The sequence below is a fragment of the Mobula birostris genome, chromosome X (assembly GCF_030028105.1).
Source record: "Mobula birostris isolate sMobBir1 chromosome X, sMobBir1.hap1, whole genome shotgun sequence".
In the NCBI taxonomy this organism is placed as follows: domain Eukaryota; kingdom Metazoa; phylum Chordata; class Chondrichthyes; order Myliobatiformes; family Myliobatidae; genus Mobula; species Mobula birostris.
The window spans coordinates 41894713-41907024 of NC_092402.1; the positions used below are offsets into that span (position 1 = coordinate 41894713).

At 41.6% G+C, this 12312-nt stretch overlaps 1 protein-coding gene across 8 annotated transcripts in view; it reads left to right on the top strand.

The window, feature by feature from the left end:
* LOC140191566 (inactive phospholipase C-like protein 2) overlaps nt 1-12312 on the top strand; it is a 230203-nt gene that overhangs the window by 130994 nt on the left and 86897 nt on the right. Inside the window, exon 1 of one of the 8 annotated variants that reach the window (XM_072249070.1) lies at nt 8899-8964. The exons of the other annotated variants lie outside the window; for them this stretch is intronic. The gene's annotated coding sequence lies outside the window, so the exon portion shown is untranslated. Of the gene's footprint in view, nt 1-8898; nt 8965-12312 lie in introns of those variants that run through there. 8 annotated transcript variants of the gene reach the window in all.

The following is a 12312-nucleotide window of genomic DNA, read 5'->3' on the forward strand; positions in this document are numbered from 1 at the left end:
TAGCAAATCTCAGGGTTGTTAATTTATACTTTATTTGATAATAATAAATCTTGAATCTTGAAATATTTTCAGACGTGGGACAGCACAAGTAGTCTGAAACATTAACTTTGTTTCTCCCTCCATAGATGCTGCTTGGCCTACTGAGTATTTTATTTATATTGGATTTCCAACTTGCGCAGTATTTTGTTCTTCTTGTCTTTCAGAAACCTTCTATAAGATTTTCAACATACATCTTGAGAATAAAACAAACAACTTGCACAAATATGTTAAGGGTCGTTGTGCTGGCTGATATCAGCATTGTGCAGTTGACGTACTGGTCCATTACCTGACTTTTCAGTGGAGTGGTATCTATAAAGCTGCAAAGGGTTTTGTGGGCTCCTATTACAACTTATAAATATTTCCACGAGCTGTCATTAACAATTCACCTGAATGAATGTAACACTAACTTAAGAGCTGGAAAGGGAGCCACTTGCTTTGCCCTTAAGCTAATGCTTATCATTCTGTTTGGTTGAAGTACAACAAATCCTTCTATTTGAAGGTGCGGTCTGAATATGTTGCCATAAAATCTTCCCAACTTCTCTTGTGTTATATAACCTGACTGTCAAGAATACAATGAGAGCATGGGTTACCCGGATAAACTTTGCAATCAATACAGAGTACTTTTTTATTCTTTATCATTTCATTCTTGCAATATTTATCGGTATGGAGCTACAAAGGATATGTTTTTGTATGTTCCCCTTGTTAAGATCTCCAAGTGCTTCCCAATTCAAAAGTTTCAAAGGTACATTTAATGTCAGGGAAATGTATACAATATACATCCTGAAATGCTTTTTCTTCGCAACCATCCACAAAAACAGAGGAGTGCCCCAAAGAATGAATGACAGTTAAATATTGGAACCTCAAAGTCCCCCCAACACCCTTCCTTATCTCCCACACGTAAGCAGCAGCAAGCAATGATCCCCCCCACCGGCAAAAGAAAAGCATCAGCACCCACCACCGAGCACTCAAGCGTGCAGCAAAGCAACAGCAAAAACACAGACTTGCAGTACCCCAAAGCCTACTTGTTCACCCGGTATTCAACATACCACAGGCTCTCACACTTTCTCTCCCTAATAAGGGAGAAAGAGATGTCTCCGTTTCACAGCGAGAGGAGAGACATAACAGACAACTCACTGGTTTATGATGTGAAAAGTCCGTTGTGTCACTTTTTCTGAGTTCCGTCTCCAGAGATCTCGAGTCTCTAGGCACACAGCCTTAGATCTTCCATCTCCCACGACACACCAATCTCCTGCCCAGACACCGACCTTCGATCCACCCATCTCCAGAGCCATGAGATCTCGGCCCTCCAAAGGCGAGCTGAGCTCTTAGGTCGCGCCCTTGGCGTGCCAAATAACGACCAGTCGTGAAACCCCGAGAGCGGGTCCCATGCCCGCAAAGAACCATTGTCAGCGTGCAACTCCAGGTCAGGGTATTCGAAAGAACCCTGAAAGGGTAAAATAGAGATATTAAAGATGGAAATAGAGCTTGTGGGTCGGGAAACTCCTTCCAGGTGGAATAACTCCATTATGTCTGGCCAGTTTCTCCATCTTAGAGAACAAGCAACATTTGACATTGTGTGAGTGCTTTCACAGTGGAGATGAAATTCCATAAAATTAGTGATCAATTACAGTTACTGTAAACTCGAGCTGAGAGTTTTCACCATTAAGACGGTATAATATATTCTAAAAAGGACTCTGGGGAGCAGTGGAAATTGGTAACATTTTGAAATAAATAATATAGGCATATGATGATTTCATCATAACTTGTAAATCTGTTGTAGGTTTTAAATAACGTGATAAAACTGCTTATGAAGTGAAGGTTTATATTCCATAATCCAGCAATGGGTCATAAAAAATAAGGAACAGTATGGATAGTAGGTTAATGTACAACTAGCCTTTTATTATCTTTTGACATGTTTACAATTGTTAGGAGACATGAGAACAATTAAAGGGAATGTGTGTTTCAATGTGCTAAGCTTCTAAAAAAGGTTCTGCAGATCCCTACGTTCTGATCATTGTCACTCTGACTTCATTAGGATGTCACACATCACAAGGCTGTGACAATAAGTCCATTGGTGAGTTTGAAGGTTTAAGCAAATTAGATAGGAATAGCTCTCTGATTCTGTGGTTACAATTTTCTCCTGAGTATTCAGCAAATCTTTTTAATGAGGAGCCAAGCTCAGTGGTAGAGTCGTGCCTCAAAATAAATGACTCACATTCCCCCCCCATTTAATTATTGTGATCTTTGCTCAGCTGTCATTTATCTGTCTCTTTCACACTCCCTGTGCTGATCATTAATGTCATAAAAATAAACAGACTTCATCAGGCAGGGAGTGATTGTGTTGTAAGTCATCATAACTGTCACATTGGAGCTTTGCTGAAGTTAGATTTGGGCAGAGTATTCCTATAAATTTATTAAACTAATTTGGCAAAAAGAGCATTCTTTTGGAGTGCATTTGGGGATTGGGAGAGTTACTGTTTATTTTTGCAAGGCTTTTTAACAGAATTGCAGATTATGGAGCCCACCAGCACTATCTGCCTTCACACATAACATTTACGGTTGCTTGGATGTGCAGGTCACTTACGATCTACAATCTGTAGAATACTGTTAATCCATTTACATATTTGTGCCAGTCAAACACCAGGAGTGTTATGTGGGCACTTTGTTTTACACCACTTAGATTATGTCATCGTTTTAGGATTAGGATGGTTGAGGTCCCAGATTATAACCCCATCCAGTGAATGACAACCATAAACCACACACCACAGAAAATGAGCCCATTTTATCTGAAGCAGCTCTGCCAAAAGGTTTTCCAACTAGCCCCACACTCTTGCTGTCTCCCTATAGTCCTACAAATATCCAGTCTATTCTCATTGTCCTTTCCTGTGCTATCCAAAGCATAACGAGTAATAAAAATAATAAATCCTCACTAGTAACCTCCTGCTTATTTTTTTTCTCTCTGTCGCCTTGGGTCTTCAGGGAAGTAATGAGAGATGTATTAGAACTGACAATGTAAAGCACTGAGTGAGTCATTGTACCCAAGCTGCAATCTGCTGCTGTTACACAAGCCTTTTAGTGGCAGTTCCAAGCAGCTCTTGACCATTCTTGGCCAGATTGTCTCTGGAGTGGATGGGGTGCGGCATTGGGGATGGCCAGGGTGTGCTTCAGAAGACAGGGAGCTCAAGAGTTTCAATCCAGTAATAAAAACCGGTTGGCATGGTAGTTTTACAGTGCCAGCAACGTGATCAACAACCAAGGTTCAATTCCTGCCACCGTTGGTAAAGGAGCTTGTGTGTTCTGCCCGTGACTGTATGTGTTTCCTCAGCATGTTCTGGTTTTCTCCCACATTCTAAAGGTATGTGAGTTGAGGTTAGTAAGTTGTCGCCACGCTATGTTGACGCCAGAAGCTTGGCGACACTTGCGGGCTACCTCAGCACTCATCCTCAGATTGTGTTGGTCAGTGACATAGATGGCATATTTCTCTGCATGCTTTGACGTTTCAATGTATATACAGGTTTCCCCTGCCATCCGAAGGTAGAGCGTTGCTATGAAACGGTTCGTAAGCCGAAATGTCGTAAAGCGAAGAAGCAAATACCATTTATTCATATGGGAAAATTTTGTGAGCGTTCGCAGACCCAAAAATAACCTACCAAATCATGCCAAATAACACATAAAACCTAAAATAACAGTAACACATAGTAAAAGCAGGAATGATATGATAAATACACAGCCTATATAAAGTAGAAATACTTTTCCACAATCATTATTGCACTGTTCTCCGTAGCGAAAATCGCACGCAAGCGCCGTCGGCAGAAAATCTCACGCAAGCCTTCTCCAGTAACCTTTAAGCTATGAAGCTGCCAAATCATACCAAATAACACGTAAAAATACACAGCCTATGTAAAGTAGAAATAATGTATGTACAGTGAATCGGGAATCGGGAAGACAGCGCCGAGCACACTGATGATGGTGTGTTAGACTTGTCGGAGTTTGGGTGGTGCAGTGGCCCCCACCCTCCGGGCCGCTGAGCGATACACTGCTGTGAAGAACGCAGGGGTCCAGCGGTAGCCAGGAGGTACACAGCACATCTTTAAGAAAAAAGCCGAAACAAACATGCTAATTAATTAGGTGCCGCCTGTAATTGTCAGCCCAGATCAGTGCCGGTTTCCAATTGCATCGTCTGATCTGGGCCGACAATTACGTGTTGGCGGCACCTAATTAATTAGCATGTTTATTTCGGCTTTTTTCTTAAAGGTGTGCTGTGTGCCTCCCGGCTACCTTTGCATTCTCCGTGAATCGGTATCTGTCCGCGGCCTGGGTGTTGGGGTGGTGGGACACTGGGGTGTCACCTCGTCGCCTGTTTCCACTAGAGCAGGCAGCTCATCTCCTCCTATCTCTGCCCGCCTCGATGTCGAAGGTCGAGGTTCGTCGTCTGCTGTGGCTGATGTGGAAGGCTTGCTTGACTGCTGAGCCTCGCGCATTTTTCTATCACACAGTTCTTTAATAAGGACTCAAACCATCCTGCAAATATCCCCTAAACCAACGTACCCTTTCAAAATTAAAGTCGTACCTTATCGTTACTCATTCGGTTTCCATTGTTATCCTTTTTTCTTCCAATTGCATCAGCTCTTCATTTGTCAGTTCTTGGTGATGGGATGCCAAAACCTCTTCAACATCATGTTCGTCAGCTTCCACAAGCCAAACTCACGTTGTCCTTACTTCGTTCACCACGATCAAAACGCTTAATTATGTCCAGTTTTACTGTAAGTGTAACACCCTTACGAGCTCTTTCAGACTTTTCCGATACCATAGAACTCATCTTGCAAACGGCTGCTCACAGGCACATGTTAAAGCAAAGCAGTTCCGAATCCGGGGGAGAGCGGCTGCTCGGGGCGCGCTGCCTTTTATCGCGCGCTGAATTTTTTTTTCGTAACAGTGAAAACACCTCCTGAAAGCAAAAGCAGGGTACTAATGTAGGTCTTTCGTAACAGTGAGGTTTCGTAAAGTGAACGTTCGAAAAGCGGGGGACACCTGTATGACAAATAAAGCTAATCTTCATCTTAAAAAAGGAATAAAAATTAAAAAGAAACTACAAATGCTGGAAATTACAGAAAATGACAGAAACACCTATCAGGTCAGGCAGTATTTGTGTTAACATTTCAGGATCTGGTAGAGAGACAACAATTTAGAGAATGTAGCGGGGGGGGGGGGGACAGGTAGAACAAAGGGAATATATCTGATAGGCTGAGTCAAATGAGTTCATGTGCAGGTAAGTATTATTTAGAAGCACTTTATGCTTCTTTGTCAATGTAAAATGTTACAAAAAATAAACTGTAGGACGTGGCCAGCAAGCAAGGCTATACAAGTGGAAAAAGAAAAAAAATGAGCCAAAATGATGATAGGCAGCAATGGCTGATACAGACAGAAAGTTAAAGAATTCAGTGTTGCGTCTGGAAGGTCTCAATGCGCCCCGATGAAAGATGAGGTGTTGTTCTCAAAGTTTGCTTTGGGTCTGATTATAACAAAGGAGGAGACCACAGGCAGAAATATGTGAATGTGAATTCAAGTGCCAGGCATCTGTGGGCTGAGTACAGATGCTCCGCAAAGCATCCACCTCAGTCTATGCTTGATTTCTCCATTGTCATGGAGCCCATATTGTGAACACTGAAATCAGGATACTAGATTGATAGAACTGCAGGCGAATCACTGCTTTGTTAGGAATGATCTTTTAGATCACTGGATGGTGAGAAGTGAAAAAATGAAACGATAGAATTTGCACCTCCTTTGGTGGCTGTGAGGAGATGCCATAAGATAGGGAGTGGTCAGTGGGAACAGAAAGGTATACCAGGGAATTGTGAAGAAAATGATCTCTTCAAAAAGCTGAAAGGGAGAGGAGGGGAAAATGTGTCTGGAAGTGGAATCTTGTCATATGCTTTATATGTCACATGTACTTCAAATCATACATTAAATGTGCCTTTTGCGTTTACAACCATCTCAGTCCGAGGCTATGCTGGGGGGCTGCGGGGGGAGCCGACAAGTGTCACCATGCTTCCAGCGTGAACATAGAATGCCTACAACTGGTGGAAATCGTGAAGGCTGGTCCACTGAAAGCAGAAACTAGTGGGACAAAATGCAAGGACCAAGAGAACTGTCCAGGAGGAAGGAGGATAAGAGAGAGATGAAGCCGTAGATGAAAGACCGAGAGTAATGTACAGATATGTTCAAAGATTCAAAGTGACATCAGGGGACATAAATCACAAAGGCATATTAAGTGGAATACCAAGTCAAACTATTGCAGACCCAGACTGCATGTGTTCAACTCAAGTAGAGGAAAATTTGGGCAGCATGATATGTTGGTCAAAACTTCAGAGAGAGATTGGGAGATACCAGCTCCTGTTGTGGCCCAGAAGATATCTTCAATCAAGCCTTGGACGATGAACAATGCCATTTGCCCACATTACAGACTCTGTATGCTGAAATGGCAAAGGTCATGGTCTTTAGTTGTATGTCAACCAACCATATCTGTAATTAAATAGGGTAAAGAACACCCGTACCAGCAGCAGAAACAATCGGCACCCAGACAGAGCTTTATTCACAAGCCAGTTTGCCTTCCGGCATGAAGTTGTCACCCAAAACATTTCAGACCATCACAGCCAAGATGTCAAATGTCAATGGAGTGAATTTTGGAAGCAGAGTTATATGTGCTGAGCCTAGTATAAAGCCTGTTTTGTGCTACTGATGTGTGTGAACTTATCAAAGCAAATACTCTATTAAAACTGATCTTTCACAGGTGCAATAGGAACTCTCCTGTTACCTGTATATATTGACATTCTAGACGCTAAGTTAAGTGACTTCCCCTGTGAAAACTGCAATAAGATAGATATTAAAGCTTCTTACAAATGTTTCTGGTAATGGTATTCTTATCTGTATTCAATGTTGCTCTTCAGTATGGGATAGCACCCAAGATTTAATCTTTCTACATTCTTGTTCCCACTATAATTATTTTATCTTCCTGCTGAAGCTACAGAAACCAAGATTTAACAGCTTTGCCAAATCTGGTATCTCATGTTGGTGTCCTTCTAGTACCTGCAAAGCTTAAGTGTGAATGTTGGTGGGTTGTTTGACTGTGCAAAACATCACAAGCATGCCCTTTCCCAAGAGTGTGCACACAATCACTTTCCTTATGGTGAATGAACCTTTTGCTAAAACTGACAATAAAAACATCACATTGGATATAAAATTAATGCTTAGTATTTCACTGTTAGAAATAAGTATAATGAAACAAGTAGTGACTGTTATTTAAGTTTAGCACAGAATAATTAGGGCAGAGTTACAACCTTCAGCCAGTTATAGTTCAGAATAAAGGAATGATTATATTTACAGTGATTTGTTCTGACAGCAGCTCCGTGGGAACAAAATTCACTTCCTGAATTTTAAGTTTAAGCTTGCTCATGCAGCTACATGAGAGTGGGGAGCTCATCCAGCCACCTGGGTGAGATGAGAGATGTCAACTCAGACTGCGTGATGTTTACCGTGTATACGTAATTGTGGGTTAATTCTACTTGGTGAAAGCAATGCAGATAAGATCTAGACATGCTTTCCTGGAGTTGTTCTCAAATTAGCATTAATAAAATCACAGCTTGGTTATTAGAGCTCCAGTTTTATTTTTGTTTGCAAATATTAATAAATTTCAGTCAGTGGCTGAGATTATGAGTGTGTCAGTACTGGGAAGGAATAGAGGGGAGGTTTGTTCACTAAAGCATGAGGCACATAGGGAGAACAATTGGATCCAAAGCCACAACCAAAGCATTTGTTACACTATCATAATATATTACCTGTAGTTTGTGTATATGTGTGTTGCTGAAAGCATAGACATTTAGACAGAGGTAGTATTATAATTAGAACCTCCTCGAGTGATGGCAGTAACTCTCAGCTAAGCAGTGGTGTTTGGTACAACAATATATCAAGAATTATACCATATGATACACTCCTTCCTTGAAGGCATCTTAAACTTATGAAACCTGCGCTGAGAATATTTTTTATTATTTATTTAGAGATACAGTATGGTAACGGACCCTTTCAGCTCAACAAGCCCACGCCAGCCAATTACACCCATGTGACCAATTAACCTACTGACCCACACGTCTGTGGAATGTGGGAGGAAACTGGAGCCCCTGGATGAAATCCATACAGTCATGAGGAGAACGTACAAACCAATTATGGATTCTGTTGGAATTGAACATGGATTGCTGGTGTGGTAATAGTGTTATGCTAACTGCTACACTACCATGCTGCCCTCTTTAAAAAAAAGCTATTCTCCTTTACAAGGAAGAACTGCGTTAATTAGCTTTCTTTTATTTAGGCAAATGATCATTTTGCTACAATTGCCAGTAAAAATATTGCATTGCACATAAACTGGGACCCTTGGTGTTCGTGTATTAACCACTTACAGGATGACAGGAGTCCCCAAGTGGAATGCCGAACATATGGTGCACATCATTGGCCATCACCATGTATGTCTTGGCTCATCCATCAGTATATCACACGCACAAAGGATCCAAGAGTAAAATCCTAAGCTTTGTGCAACTCATGCAATAAGTCTCTGAGTTTCTAGTACATCTTATTTTCCTGAGTTTGAATTTTCATTTTGTGCACAAAAATGCAGTAATACCCAATCGTGCTGCTGAGCAAAGTTACACAATGGAGTGGGGGGGGGGCTTACAGATTTTCATATGCATACACAGTATAGTTCTCAAAAATCTTTTGATTCCTTCAAGAGTTTCAGATGTTCCTACATGAAGTCTTGTCTTTAGCCTTTCCTATTGAATTCCAGACATTCTCTCTTCTCACCTCTTCTATTGGACAGAAGATACAAAAGCCTGAAAGCACATACCACCAGGCTCGAGGACAGCTTCTATCCCACAGGTATCAGACTCTTGAAGGGACCTCTTGTATGATAAGATGGTCTGTTGGACACACAACCTACCTTGCTACGATCTTGCACATTATTGTTTACCTGCACTGTGCTCTTTTGGTAGATTTTACACTTTATTCTGCATTATTACTGTTTTACCTTGTTCTAGCTCAATGCACTGGGTAATGAGTTGATCTGTATGAACAGTATGATAAACCTTTCACTGTATCTTGGTACATATGACAATAATAAACTAATATTTGAGGTATTACACTGTGATTTTCTCCATCAAGTTTTACATCCTGTCTAATAATAACCTTGAGTGGTTCTTAGGCAGATAGGGTGAATGCCGATAGTCTTTTTACTATGTTTTGTTGAGTTATCGAGAATTAGAGGGTGTAAGTTTAAGGTGAGGAGGCAGAGATTTAGTAGGAACCTAAGGGGCAATTATTTCATGAGTGGGAATTTTTACACTCAGAAGGAGGTGAGAACGTGGATCGAGCTGCCAGAGGAAGTGGTAGAGGCAGGTACATTAACACCATTTCGAATCACAGAATAGTGGAACACTACAGTACAGAAACAGGCCTTTCAGTCCATCTTGTCCATGCAAGACTATTAATCTGCCTAATCCTATTACCAGCACCCAGACTCTGTATGCTGAAATGGCAAAAGTCATGATCTTTAGTTGTGTGTCAACCAACCATATCTGTAATTAAATAAAGAACACCCGTACCAGCAGCAGAAACAATCAGCACGCAGACAGAGGTTTATTCACTGCCAATTTGCCTTCCGGCATGAAGTTGTCACCCAAGACATTTCAGATCATCACAGCCAAGATGTCAAATGTCAATGGGGTGAATTTTGGAAGCAGAGTTATATGTGCTGAGCCTAGTATAAAGCCTGTTTCGTGCTACTGATGTGGCATGCCCCTCCCATTCATATACTTATCCAAATTTCTCTTAACTGCTGAAATTGAAGCCACATCCACCACTTCCACTGGCAGCTCATTCTACACTCTCACTGCCCTCTGAGTGAAGAAATTCCCCTCAGGTTCCCCTTAAACATTTCAGCTTCACTCTTAACCAATGACCTCTAGCTCTAGTCTCACCCAACCCAGATATCCCACCTCTCTTGGAAATTCCAGGAGTCTCTCGCATATTGATAGCAGCTCCCTGACGCCCGGAAATTATACAATATCCCAGAAAGCGATTTTTTTGAGCGGGAGAGGGAGAGTGAGAAGGACAGTGAGAGCGAGCATCCTGATTGATCTCTAAGTAGACCTATCAGTTTTCTCTCTGGGCGGGCTTTACAGTCGACCTCAAAAATAATGACAGTGTTGCTCGCTGCACTGTTTGCAACAGTGACTCTTCTATTGCCCATGGTGAGTTAAAATGTAAAAGACATGTTGAGGTGAGTTTAACAGGTGTCATTCGTTCATTAGCATAGCTAACATTATTTAAACTAGCTGGCTAGCTGCTAAGGAGCTACTCTATTGATGTCCTATGTGATGAGGCCAAACTTTCTGTAGACTTGCTTAAAGTTGTAATAGAATAAACATGATAACTTAAGTACATATTTTAATGTCACATTTTCCGCATATACCCAACTTGGTTTACAGATTAGACAAAAATCACTAAACAGAGTATTACATACACCCTTGGAGGTTGACCGGCAGTGGGGGGGGGGTGATATGGGGTTGTGGGGGGTTGGGGTGCTACCTCCCTGACATGGTGGTGCTACCTCCCTGAAATGAGTTTTTGCAGGGTGGGATGTCTGCCAACCTCAGTGGAAAAAGCCTGCTTGCACTGACCCTATTTATACCCCTCATAATTTTGTATACTTCTAACAAATCTCCCCTCAATCTTCTATGCTCCAGGGAATAAAGTCCGAGCCTATTCAGCCTTTCCCTATAACTCAGGTCCTCCAGTCCCGGGAACATGCTTGTAAATTTTCTCTCTACTCTTTCAATCTTATTTACATCTTTCCTGTAGGCAGGTGACCAAAACTGCACACAATACTCCAAATTAGGCCTCACCAATGTCTTATAAAACTTCAATATAACATCCCATCTCCTGTACTCAATACTTTGATTTATGAAGGCCAATGTGCCAAAAGCTTTCTTAACAACCCTATCTACCTGTGATGCCATTTTCAAGGAGTTATGGACCCGTATTCCTAGATTCCTCTGTTGTACCATACACCTCAATGCCCCACCACTCACTGTGTGTATCCTACCCTGGTTTGTCCTCTCAAAATACAACACCTCACACTTGGCTGCATTAAATTCTATCTGGCCTTTTTCGAGCTGGTCCAGATTCCACTGCAAGCTTTGATAGTTTTCCTCGCTGTCCACTATACCACCCCACCTCCCACCTGTCCACATTTTGGTGTCATCCACAAATCTGCTGATCCAGTTTACTATATTATCATCCAGATTGTTGATATAGATGACAACCAACAACGGACCCAGAACCAATCCCTGCAGCACTCCACGAGTCACAAGCCTCCAGTCAGAGAGGCAACCATCCACTACCACTCTCTGGCTTCTACCACGGAGCCAACGTAGAGAGATACAATTTGGGTAACTAGAGAAATTGGGTGTTTCTGACTTACAGAGAAATCAGCTGAGCCCTTCTCAAGAACAGAGCCCTTGCTTTTCACAGGGACTGCCTGTAGGTTACTCTGTGGTCTGATGTAAAGGTTTCCAGAGGCTGATGGTGCAAAAATTGCCACAAAGATCTTAAGAAATACATGTAATTCCCAGTATTCTAATCAGTAGTTATTTCTCAGTTAACTTTTCTAGAAACAGTCTATCCAGTGATTTTCACATTTCTTTCTGTGCATAACTGTGACTACAGTTTAAGGACACCTCATTGGATATGAATTGCCTTGGGACATTTTGAAATGGATGTGATCTAAACTATAGAAGCTCAAATTTTAATTTCTTGTCTCAGCATAAACATCCATCCATCGGCCAGCAAAACTGTTTTCACTGAAATATTGGCATTTTCTATCAGATAGCAGCACTTCCGCATCATTTATTAAAATACAGAACTGGTGCAGTGTGATGACAACCAGACATCCTGCTAAGGACTATTGTAATGAGCACTTGAAATGGAAGGCTACAAAATGAGTGTTGGGAAATGGGATTAATACAGATGGATACTTGAGGGCTGGCATAGACAGGGACCAAAGAATCTGTTTACATTCTAAGATCAGCACCAACTGGAAGGACTGAATAGCCAAATACACAGTATGTTGTGATATTTTGTGCTTTCACACTCACCTTATTAGGTCACTTTTATCATGGTTCATTCTTTGCTACGCAGGTATGATGCACAAAAAAAAAACGAAAGCAT